Here is a 13,288-nt window from a genome sequence, read left to right as displayed (position 1 = left end):
GGAGGAGGAGGTGATTCACCGCTCGCGAGTGCCCGCCCCTTCTCCCCAGCTCAGCCCCCAGCACTGGGGCGGAGACGCGGCGCGCTGAATGGCTAGCGCGGCGGCGGCGGAGCCAGCAGGCCGCCCAGGGGCCTCCTGCGTGCGCCCTGCCCCCTCTGATGGGGACGCGGCCTGCGGGCGGCCGGGATGAACGCGCCACACCCGCCCGGGCTCTCCGGGCTGCTGGCCCCGCACTGTGTCAACGGCGGCCTAGCTGCCGGCCCCACCTAGCGCTGCCCGGCCTGCGCCCCGCCCTCCCCTCGGCGGGCACTGCCAGGCGCTGGTGGCCCGGAGGCGCGCGGGGGGAGGGATGCCGGCCGCGAGCTGCCCACGCCCCAGGGCGACGAGCCCTGCGCCCTTGCAGGCTCTTCTGTGAGAATGCCGCGGCTAGAGCCCGCCCTGCTGCAGCCTGCCTCTTCTAAAAGCAAAGCTTGATTCCCCAGCGCAGCGCCAGCAATCTGCCAGCTGCCGCTCTGGTTCGCCTTTGTTTCCACCCTTAGCTTATTGTCCTCTCTCCAGCTTGCACTCTGACCCCTATCCCCAGACCCCTATGAACGTTCTCCTTCCCTGGAGTCAGTCATTCATACTAAATCGGCTCCCGGATTTGGCCACTGCCTCTGGGCAGCTGGGTTCTGCAGTCCATCGCCCATTTACCAGCCCGTGTGGGCTATGGAAATGATGGACTTTTGAATGCCCTTCTGTTAAACCATTTGTACACTGGTAATGAACTGCACCCTGGTACTGCCAAGAGTTCCCAGAACTGAATATCCACCAAGACCTGTGTAGTAAATCCTTCTCAACGGACTTTCTTTCCCTTCTGGCCTTCAAAAAGCACCTCCCAATCCAGGGATTCTATCAACATTGACCCATTGTGGTTTCTGCTTGTGGCTATTGTGCTTCCCCATTCCTTTAGATAGCTCTGTGGAAACAGCCTTTATTAGCTTTGCCACAGAGTATCTTTTGTGGGCTGCCCCATACATTTCTCTAAATAAACATGTGGGTTCCTACAAAATAATATAATACATTAAACGGCATCATCCAAATAAAGACACTGTCCCAAGTACCTACAATCTAAAATGGCACACGTAATCATCCTTATCAGCAGAGATACAGTAGCATGGGTCAGAGGCAGCAGCACAGACTGGGACAAACAAGAAATGTTTAATGATCTTAAGTGAAGGCTTATGTGATATATAATTATAGGAGTTTTAAATTTATTCCATCCCTTAACCTCAATACTCCTGAGTCTTAACAGATGTAACTAGGAGGTAAAAAGGGCAGAGATGGTGAATACCTTCTACATATCAAATTTGTGGCGAAGCTCTCCTGCCCTCTGGAGAACCTCCTCTTCCTCAGTATTTGTCTATCAGCAAATCAAAACACAATTTCCTCTTTCCCTGGCAGTCCCACATCTGGGTGGATCTGGACTGGCCACCTTGGTTCTCGAATTGATAAAAGCTACAAGGAAGGCAAGTAAAGCCAAGCAAACTTAGCAAGAAAACTAAAGAGAAATATGTATAATTTAAGAACTTATTATATTAAAAAAAAATTCTCATTTAGAATAGTACTAGTACATACATGTTTCAGTAGGAACTGTCACAAACACAAATGCCACCAGAAGCCAGGCAGGTAATTTAAGAGTGGAGCAGGCAGATTGAGGACTGTGATAAAACAGAGAACGTAGGCTTCTTGCAAAGGCAGTGGCCCTCCTTGGCTCTGGCCAGCTGGAATGCAGACCCAATGCCTCCAAGCTTTTTGTTTGCTTGTATGTTTGTTACTTCTTAAGAAATAGAGAAAAGTCAGACTTTTATGTAAAAATTCCTTAGTTTTAAATATCAATAACTAATTCAGCACCATATTTACATACCATGCAAACCAATCAAAATAGGTCTCAGGCCAACTTCAATCCCAAGCCATCAGTCTGGAACATCTGGCCAAAACATTAGCACCAATAACAGCTGTGTCTTTGGGTACGTGTTGCACATGGGTTCAGGAAATTAGTATAAAAATTCAAATTCCTATTGATGACTCAGTCAGTATTTTTCTCCCAAATTTCAAAACTTATAAATCAACTGTATATTTTGTATTTACTTCAGATTCCTTATGGCTGCTGTAACCCCTTTCCTTATGGCTCACCTAATTAATTAATTATCTTAACTTGGAGAAAATTCTGAGGAAAGAGCTTCTACCATAAGAGCAAAAAATCCTTTCCCAATTATTCACTCAATAAATATTTAATAAGCAGCTGCAATATGCAAACAACGCTGGACACTAGTGATATGGAGAGAATTAAGAGTGTCTTACAGTCTAGTTCAGGGAGACAAATTTGAAAATCCATAAGTGCAATAATAGAAATTATGACAAGAGTATGATAAATTCCATCTGGAAGTGTGAGGAATTCTTTAGGTATAGACCACTCAGGATGATCTCCCTGAGTCCACTCTTGCATCCACACTGCAAAAAAGTGATCTTTTAAAACATAAGTCATTTATGTTATTCCTCTGCCTGAAACTTTCCAATGGCTAACTAAAACAAGTAGAATAAATTCTGGATTTTAAGCCTCTTCACACTCTGGCCTCTCCAAACTCTAACCTTATCTTTTGCCACTCCAAGTTTTTTTTTTTTTTTTTTTTTTTTTTTTTTTTTTTAAATTTATTTTATTATTTTTTTATTTTTATTTATTTTTGGCTGAGTTGGGTCTTTGTTGCTGTGAGCAGGCTTTTCTCTAGTTGTGGCGAGCAGGGGCTACTCTTCGTTGCGGTGTGCGGGCTTCTCGTTGTGGTGGCTTCTCTTGTTGCAGAGCACGGGCTCTAGGCACGCGGGCTCAGCAGCCGTGGCTCGCGGGCTCAGCCGCTCCGCTGCACGTGGGATCTTCCCGGACCAGGGCTCGAACCCATGTCCCCTGCATTGGCAGGCGGACTCTTAACCACTGCGCCACCAGGGAAGCCCCCACTCCAAGTTTTAACAACTACTTTTCAGTGAAACTGGCCTTCTTTCTGTTTCTTGAAAACAAAGTTTTTTCCTGCCTTAGGACATTCCCACTAACTAGTCCCTCTACCTGGAATGTTCTTTCCCTGAATCTTCCCATAGTTGGCTTCTTTTGGTCTTTTAGGTATCAGTTTAAATGCAATCTCCTCAGAGGGACCTCTCCTGATAATTCAGTCTAAAGTAGCACTCCCATAAGGCCAGCTCACATGATTTGCATGGCCCAGCGCAAAGTAAAAATGCGGTGTCTTATTATGAAAGCAATATAGTAATGTAGTTAAAGATACTAAAATAAAAAGCTTTTTCCTTTCTTCTGAGCTGTCCCATTAAATAGTAAGTAAAAACACTATTTAATGTCATTTTCCATAAAGAAAAATTAAAAATTTTAATTATTGGCATAATTTTACCCTTCATCTTTTATTGTTCAATGCCAGCTTTAAGTATGAATAGAAAAGCACTTAACGCATATGTGGAATTATAAATTATACAATTCCTGTTGTGTAGTTCATACATGCATGTGAATCTGATTCTTAACTGAACCATGGAAACATTACACAAAACTAACTCAACTGTTTTTATTTTACTTCTTGATATACCTACATCCTACTAACAATTTCTCACCTTTGGCTTGCAGATGAATAAGGAAGAACTGAAAGGAAGAGGAACTACCTTTCCCTGTCTTTCTTTACCTTTTATGTCATCATTTTCAGAGTCAGCAGTTGGCAGCTACAGGGAAGTGTAAGTAAGAAATAAGATAGGGTTCTTGTTCAATGTGCTTCTTAGAATGTCATTGCCTTCTTTTGCATCTGAAGCAAGTTCTGGTTTGAGGGGAAGCATGGCCTCTCAAGGTGTCAGCATCCCTGCTTAGTTAGTCATAGATGCAACACGTTTACCTCGAACTTGTCCTGGCTTTGAATCTTACTTAACTTCCATACATCGTGCATCAACCAAGATTCTGTGCTCACAGGGCATCACAAAAGCTATGAGAATGGTGTACCAAGGAATGGAGGTTATGGGTATTGCACATATGTCCTCTACTTAACCACATGCTCCACTGTCTTATCAGACCTCCTTTGCAAAACAAATTCAAAGATAAAATTATTAAGAATTTCAAGACAGTGCTAGCAGGGCATTAAACAAAAGTAGGGTCCCTCTAAGCACAGGGCCCTGTGTAGATGCACTGATTGCTCACCCATGAAACCAGCACTGTACCCCCAGTTACTCACTATCACATCACTATTTTATTTCTTCATAACCCTTATCACTAACTGGTATTTTCTTGCTTTTTGTTTATTTCTTGTTTGTGGTCTGCCTCCCTCCATTTGAATTTGAGTTCTAAGATGGCAAGGATCTTCTCTGTTTTATTCACTGATGTATCTGTAGCTCCTACAACATGTATAGTACAGGTCATTAAATATTAGCTGAGTGACTATGTGAGTTTGGGCAAGATGCTTCTTGTACGTAAGTAATGTATTTTCTTATTTATTTATTTATTTATTTATTTATTTATTTATTTATTTTTGGCTGCATTGGGTCTTCATTGCTGCGCACGGTACTTCTCCAGTTGCGGTGAGCGGGGGCTACTCTTCGCTGCCGTGCGCTGGCCTCTCACCGCAGTGGCCTCTCTGGTTGCGAAGCACGGGCTCTAGGTGCGCGGGCTTCAGTTGTGGCTCATGGGCTTATTTGCTCCACGGCATGCGGGATCCTCCCGGACCAGGGCTCGAACCCGCATCCCCTGCATTAGGAGGCAGACTCTTAACCACTGTGCCACCAGGGAAGCCCCAAGTAATGTATTTTCTGCCTTATGGAGTTGTTTTGTAGATTGAGAGCTTTGCTTATCATATGGTAATCACAGCACTAACTCACAATAAGTACACAATAAAGCTAGCTATAAAAAGAGCTACATACATATATAATATATAATATAAATACATTTGTAAATATGAATTGTTTTACAAAGCAGGTACTGATGCTTTAGCTACACCTGTCTAAGGTGTATTTGGGTAAAAGATACATTCTAGCACACCCTAAACAAGCATCCAAAAGGAAGCTACAACATTCATGAGGGCAACTATCACCAGTTTTTTTTCCCTCTAAGCTATCTACCCTGTGTTTTCTCTGGTTTCCACATTCTAATCAGTCATTAAAAGTTATTTGCTACTTCCTTTTTGCTGCTAGCAGAAAGACTAAAAGAAATAGTACTGATTACAACTCCATATGCAAACAACTGGCTTTGGAAGAGCATGCCTAGACAAATATCTCCTCAGAAATCTTTTTGGGAGAAAACCTTAAGAAAACTAATCCTTCATACCATAATCAGAAATATCAATTTTCCTTCATGATTCATGTTGTTTTATACATTTTCCCTATTAAAAACAAAGGAAAGCATTTATGGGGCTTTTCCACCTTGCCAGTGCAATGTGCTAAGTAACTAGCATGCATTATTTCACTTGATTCTTTCAATGACTCTGGAAAGTGGGTAAAATTACTACCTCCATTTTACATGTGAGGAAACAGAAGCCTCCCCAACAACTCTAGCTGTTAAAATCTTGTCTATATTTCAGGCCCAACTCAAAAATTACCTCTTTCTTTAGACTTTTCCTGATTTTACTCCTCCTCTGGACCAGATGTATGATATTTTTCTCCTGCCAAAGCTCCGTTGAACTTCATGTATGTCTTTGTTATTGTTGTAATTATTACTTTTTAACTCCTCAACTACATCGTGAATTCCTAACAGGCAGAATTTGTGGAAAATTCAAGAGTGCAGCCAATGCTTACTTGTATAAGTCAGCGATTACCAGAAGAAGGGCATGCTATGCTTTTATTTCAATACAGAACAAGTTTTCATTGTAGATCATCTGCTGCCCATTGGTTATGGTTCTCTGAGAGACTGTTTCCTGACCATAGTGTCTATGAAAAGTGGCGTTCAAACTATCAGGAAGGAAACCAGAACACCTGAGCCCAGCAAATGTAAGCAAGGTTTCATTAATTTTGGAGATGGAGGACATTTTACAATTCTAGTTTACTCCTTTCATTTTACAGATAAGGAGACAGTTCCTGACAGAAGTGACCACCGTACCAGTTTCCCCTCCTCCCAACACACACACATATTACACAGTAAATTAGTAGCAGAGCTAAACAAAAATCCAGGCATCTTGACTCTCTGTTCTGGCCTCTTTGTTCTTCACTGTTAGTTTCACTATACATTTTATTCTTTGGGCTTAGAAAATCTCAGCCTACACTACAAGTGTTTGCATATGAAGAATATATGACTGGAAAGTAGCACAAGGCAAGCTTAAATACTTATAGTAGTAGTTTACCTCATGATAAAAGCAGTTTAACATCTTGTAAATTTATTTTTAATGACATAACATTACTAAAAAATCAAACTTTTAACTATTTTATACACTTTTTTCTTTAACTTTTATACACTTTTTTCATTTATGTTTATTTTACATATTGGTGAGAGTTATTTCTGCGTGGAAAATAAAGGTTTGAATGACTTTTTCTTTTCTTTGTATCTTTCTTGAAAATCTAAAAATAACAAATCACTTTTACAGAAACAGTGAAATTACTTTTTAAAGAGAAAAGAATGGCAGGTAGCTAAACTTCTCTTTATTAAGAATAAACAACTAGATAAAGTTTAAATTTCATTGTTCACACTTAAAATCAGAGTTTGAAATCTGAAATTTCATATGAAGTCTTGGACCTGAGCACCAAATCTAAGAGGAATTCAAAGAATACTCTTCTCTCCAGTACTAGGACTTTTTTTGAGTTTGCAGCATATGTGTATTTGCAGGCAGCTTGATTACCCCAAAGTACTGGCCCAGTTAATTGCATTCAAATGCAAATTACAGCTATTAAGTCATGCTGGTCTTGAGCCAACATCTTGAGCCAAGCTAGTAAGAGGAGTGTGTTTTTTTCTAACTGGGCAAGACTGAACTTGATAAGCAGTTTGGGATAGTCTTTTCATTAGAACCTCATTCTTTGTGTGGTTTTCTTTTTTAATTTTGGAATATTATAGAACTGAAGCACCAAAAGATAATTTTATTAGTTATTTCTAATTGAGAACATTTCACCATTTACTAGCCCATCCTCTTATTTATTCATCAATACTGCCTTTCTTTTCCTGTATCTGTTGATTGAAATTCCTGCCTTTGTTTTCTCTTTTCTAAACATTTTCTTTTCTTGTTACCTCCACATGGGTATTTTTCAAATCCTCATGGTTCTGGATACCCTGAAACCATAAGATTAATGAAGTTCTGGATTTTTCATCCTTATTCTATTTTTAAAAGACCTACAGCAATTAAAAATATGAAGTTCAGGTTAATTATAATTTATATGACAAATATTTCATCAACTTTTGCAATAAACATATGCTTAGCTTTATCTCAATAAAGGTACCCATTTGGTAGAATCAGTGCTTTTTAAGGGAAAACACACAAGTTAAACTTGTAAGATGCTTTACTTAAATCAGTATCCAACTCTGCTCTTATTTCCTTGATTTGATCTGAAAACAATTATTTCACAGCAGACTCCACCAAGAAGGCCCTCCCAGACAGGAGAAACTGGTGACATTTGTATTTATTTTATGATCCCAAGCCACCTCTTCAATTTTTGCAGAAGTATAAAAGGGAAAAAAACATTTCTAATAGGAAAATTGTGGTTAAACTTTCTTTTCAGCCCAAAATGAGTATTTAAAGGGCTTCTTTCTGCTTCTGACAGTGGCAACAAGATTAAAAAAGAGATATGGACACAATAAGATGTCAATGGGCAGCAAATTAGCAACAAGCTAAGGGAAGCCCCTAAACACACTTGCTTATGCGTACACCACAAAAAAGAAGGTGTTTCAATATCAATGAGAAGTAAGGTGGATAGAATCTAGAAAGCAGAGGAGTTTAGACGGATAAAAGCAGAATATAGGAAACCATTTAAATCTTGTGAGTATAACAGTAATAAGACAGAAGCAGTATTTTTAAATATGCAAAATACAATAAAATTTTAAAAAGGATTATGAGTCTGGTCCAAGTCTGTGAGATGAATTTGGGAGACTCAGTTAAGCAACCATATCATACTAAATTAATTATGACATGGTAAGGGCTTAAACTGGGCATCTTAATAGACTATGGTGAAAATGGAGAAGTAAGACTTACAAGTGAAAGACATCTTTAAGGAAGAATTAACAGGAATTAGCAATATGGGAGAAGAATAAAAGATATTACACTTACTGTCAATGACTTACTCTCATTGAAAATGTTCAAGCATAGGTTAGAAAACCACTGGATGAAGAGACCACCAAAAAGATACAAGCATCAACTGGGAGAACAAGGGAGACAAGTCAGTTAAAGGGTCTCAGAGAGTCCTTCAATTAAATATTGTGAATTTATAAAGTAGTTTTTAAAACTATCGCTAAATACAGGTGTTTATGAAAAATTAATAGTTTAAGAAAGAAATGGAAAATTTTATTTAAGCCAACCTGAGTATTATAACCCAGGAGACAGTCTCTCAGAGAGCTCTGAGAACTTCTGAAGTGGTAAAGCGGGAAGCCAGTGTATATGTGATTTTTGCCAAGTGGATACATGCAATGAAGCACACATCTTGGTGCAAGGTCACTGTTATTTGCAAGGAACATACATCTTAGTTAATGGTTTTAGTGCTTTTCTAAGTATTGGGAAGATGCAAGTTCATAAAATTTTCTCCTGGAAATAGCTAACTATCTGAGGGCCAGTTCTGTCAGTTTTTCCAGAGCACAGAATGTCTCATCCTGATCTTCACCCTGAATTCCTTTCAGGGTGTATTGCAGGTCAGCAACAGCAGTGGCTAATGACTTGATTCTTGTAGAACTGGATGTTGGGCAACATTCTCTATTTTACAATCCCCTCCCTTTCAATCTTAATTTCAACCAAGTTTTGGGAGACATCTCATGACCAATTTGTCCCACTGTGCTAAGAATTCCCAGATCGGGGAGGATTTCTTTGATAGGCCACTCCATGTGCTAGTCCTAGACTAAGCCCTATTACCAGTAGCCAAAAGCCTCTGAACTAGTCCGTTATGGTCCAGGAAATGGTTCCCTCTCATTTCTTCCTCCCATATCTAGAATTACACTATTACAATCACTGATTTTATAGAACTATGTATCTGATCAATAGTTTCAAGTTGCCTAATCATCGTTAATTTTATTTGAGACTCAGTTACACATTTGGTAATGCAATAAACATCAATCTTGTAAAATAGAATACAAGTAATATAGCTAGTAACATTAATAAGGTCTAAAGTAAATATTTAAGCTAAGAACTGTTAGGTGCAGCACAGTATTTCCCCAGGTCATCTGACCAGTCTGTTCTGCACCAATTGATATTTTTAAAGGAAATAACATATTAGCATTGTACATAAAATTCATCAAAGATGTCTGCCCATACAAGGTGAGAGATGTGTCAAACTGACACTTTGTATGGTCGAGAAAAGAATGTTATCTTCTGAGGAGTTACATGGCTTTTGCCAGAAGTAGAAAAATCGATCTTTAAGGTTGAGCGCGTATTTCTGCCTTTGGGGAGGTCCGGTGAAGACACAAGGCAGGTGCACAATGTACACTAGAGGAGAAGGAGGAGGCCAAAGGACAAAGAAAATGGTTTATGTTTAAATTTTTCTTGTCTTGCCTTAAAATTTGGATTTTTATTTCATCATAGGCAGCTGAGAGAATAATTGTAGTGCTACTAACTAAAACAAGCAAGTTGGGTGGAAGGAAGGGAGAGCTCATTTGGTAGAAGAAAGAGTAAAGAGAAAGTGAATAGTAGAAGGAAATCTTGGGTTGAAACAATGTGACAAAAATAAAGGTAGAGACAATGTCAAATGGTGGGTAGAACACAAGCATAAAGGCACTGGAGGAACCAAAGGGAATGAGGACAGAGGAAGAATCAGTGGAGTTCAACACAGCTAATTGTAACCATAGAGAGTAGTTTCAGAAGGACAGGGGAAAGGAAAGCTAGATGTCCAGGGATCTAAGAATTGTTGATAGGAAGGCAAAAGGACAGTTATTACTTTGAGGAGTTTATAATGAAGATAAAAAAGAATTTGAACTAAATTTTATTCCTATTTATGTCATTAAATCAATTCAGTAGGTGTTTTAGTGCTTAAATGACATCATATTTAAAACTACTTTCATCAGCTTATCTCCATTCTACACCTTATTTCTTTGGCCAAATTCTACCCAATCTTGAAAGTGTTCTTAGACGCTTTTCTTTATGCCCTCACACTTAGCTTAGACCAAAGAGACCTCTTTTATATATTCACAGTGTACATGGGCATAATTAAAATGGTTATTAATTTTCTTTGAATTTATATGTTTAAAAATCTCTCCCAGTATATTGTAAGCTCACTATATTTACATCTCCAAATACAATGCATGTTATTTGATACTTAGTAAATATTCACAGATGACTAAAAATCCTTCTTTATTGTTCTTGAATTCCAAATAGCAATTAAGTGTTGGCTGTGCTTTTATTTTTCCTGAGATACTCTCTACATTTAGACCAGTAATGCAGGTGACTGTATTTTGGGCTTCTTTGCAGGCCTTCACTTCCCAGTTTGTAAGTTCTGAAACTCTCAAGTCTTGGTCCAAGGTCCTTTTCCCTTTCTTTTTATACTTTATTCCACTGCTTACATTCAATCTGTACGGTGATTACTACCAATTCATGCAAACATTTATTCAGTAACTATGTTTTGAGTGTCTACAGTGTGCAGAACATGGTTTCAGACACTGGAGATACAGCAGAAAACAAAATGCGCAAAAACTTTTGCCCTATGCAGCTTGCATTTTTAGGAGAGAGAAAGACAATAAGCAATATAAATAAAATGTAATACATGTTTAGTGGTGTTTAATGCTGTAGAAAAAGAGGAGTATACAGAATGCTCAGGTGGTGGGAATGTTTTGTATTTTAAGGAAAATAATCAGAAAGACTCTCAATAAGATGACACTGAGTAGAGACCTGAAAGAAGTGAAGGAATGAGACATGAGGAAACTAGAAGAATAGCATTCCTGGTAGAGGGAACAGTAAATGCAAAGACCTTCAGGTGAAAACATGTCTGACCTTCATTTAAGGAAAAATGAAGTGGCCAATATGGCCAGAGCAAAGTGAGCCAGGGAGAAAAGAGTGTGAAATGAGATTAGAGAAGTGGAGGATAGTGATAGTATAAGGAAGAAAAGGCCAGATGATCATCAAATTATTATGCAAGGTAGATCTTGTATGCCACTGAAATTGGTGAGTGAGATAGGATGCCCCTGGATCACACTGAGCTAAGTAATGACATAGCTCCCTATGTTTTAATAGGGTTTGTCCAAACAGGGGGTTGAAAATAAACTGAGGGAAGCTAGCTGTGGAATGTGGGAGACGTTTAGATGGCTATTGCTGTAATCTAAGCAGGAAATGATCTGACCAGTAGCAATAGAGGTAATGAGAAGTGATCAGGTTCTGGAGATATACATACACACATACATACATAAGAGTATGTGTGTACATTCATTTATATTTAATTTTTCATTTTGAAATAATTTTACGCTTACAAAAAATAGAACAAAGAGTTCCCATATGCTCAGCTCCCCTAATATAATAACTTATATAAATATCCTATAATTATCAAACCAGAACATCAATATTATATAAATACTGCAAACATTCTATTAAAAAATAAGTCAGAATTTTTAAAAGAACATAAAACTTCAATAAAAAGTTTAAAGTGTCTACATATTTTGGTTATCTAATATTAAAATATAGAGGTAGAAATTATATATTTGTAAGACATAAATGAAAGAAAACTATTAACTCTAACTTCAAGAATTGTCAAAACTATTGCATTTTCTTCCCAAATAGTAACTTTGACTCCAGTCTGACTTCAATTCATTCCACACATCAGTGTCAGAGCACCAGAAGAGCTGTCAAATTAGCCACAAATTCTTTTTTTTTTTTTTTTTTTTTTGCGGTACGCGGGCCTCTCACTGTTGTGGCCTTTCCCGTTGCGGAGCACAGGCTCCGGACGCGCAGGCTCAGCGGCCATGGCTCACAGGCCCAGCCGCTCCGCGGCATGTGGGATCTTCCCGGACTGGGGCATGAACCCGCGTCCCCTACATCGGCAGGCGGACTCTCAACCACTGCGCCACCAGGGAAGCCCAAATTCTTTTTATATCATTAAGAATTTGGAAATATTTATTTGAGTGTTTGGTTAAAAAAAATATTTAGTGAACATATAAAATCAAAATACTAATAGTGTAATGTGCTATATACATGTGCATTTTTCTAAAAGAATACTCGGGGCTGGGAAAACTGGACAACTACAAGTAAAAGAATGAAATTAGGGGGCTTCCCTGGTGGCACAGTGGTTGAGAATCTGCCTGCCAATGCAGGGGACACGGGTTCGAGCCCTGGTCTGGGAGGATCCCAAATGCCGCGGAGCGGCTGGGCCCGTGAGCCACAATTACTGAGCCTGCGCGTCTGGAGCCTGTGCTCCGCAACAAGAGAGGCCGTGATAGTGAGAGGCCCGTGCACCGCGATGAAGAGTGGCCCCCGCTTGCCACAACTAGAGAAAGCCCTCGCACAGAAACGAAGACCCAACACAGCCGTAAATTAAAAAAAAAAAAAAAAAAAAAGAATGAAATTAGGGCTTCTCTGGTGGTACAGTGGTTGAAAGTCTGCCTGCCAATGCAGGGGACACGGGTTTGTGTCCCGGTCCGGGAAGATCCCACATGCCGTGGAGTGGTTGGGCTCGTAAGCCATGGCTGCTGAGCCTGCAAATCCGGAGCCTGTGCTCCGCAACTGGAGAGGCTACAACAGTGAGAGGCCCGCGTACCACAAAAAAAAAAAAGAATGAAATTAGAACACTCCCTAACACCATACACAAAAATAAACTCAAAGTGGATTAAAGACCTAAGTGTAAGGCCAGACACTGTTAAACTCTTAGAGGAAACCATAGGCAGAAAACTCTATGACATAAATCACAGCAAGATACATTTTGACCCATCTCCTAGAAAATGGAAATAAAAACAAAAATAAACAAATGGGACCTAACGAAACAAAAGCTTTTGGACAGCAAAAGAAACCATAAACAAGATGAAAAGACAACCCTCAGAATGGGAGAAAATATTTGCAAACGAAGCAACTGACAAAGGATTAATCTCCAAAATATACAAACAGCTCATGCAGCTCAATATCAAAAAAGCAAACACCCCAATCCAAAAATAGGCAGAAGACCTAAATAGACATTTCTCCAAAGA

The sequence above is a fragment of the Mesoplodon bidens genome (genome assembly GCF_964165515.1).
Source record: "Mesoplodon bidens genome assembly, chromosome: 11".
Taxonomy (NCBI): Eukaryota; Metazoa; Chordata; class Mammalia; order Artiodactyla; family Ziphiidae; genus Mesoplodon; species Mesoplodon bidens.
The sequence above is the reverse complement of the archived record's forward strand: the minus strand, read 5'-3'. Positions refer to the sequence as shown.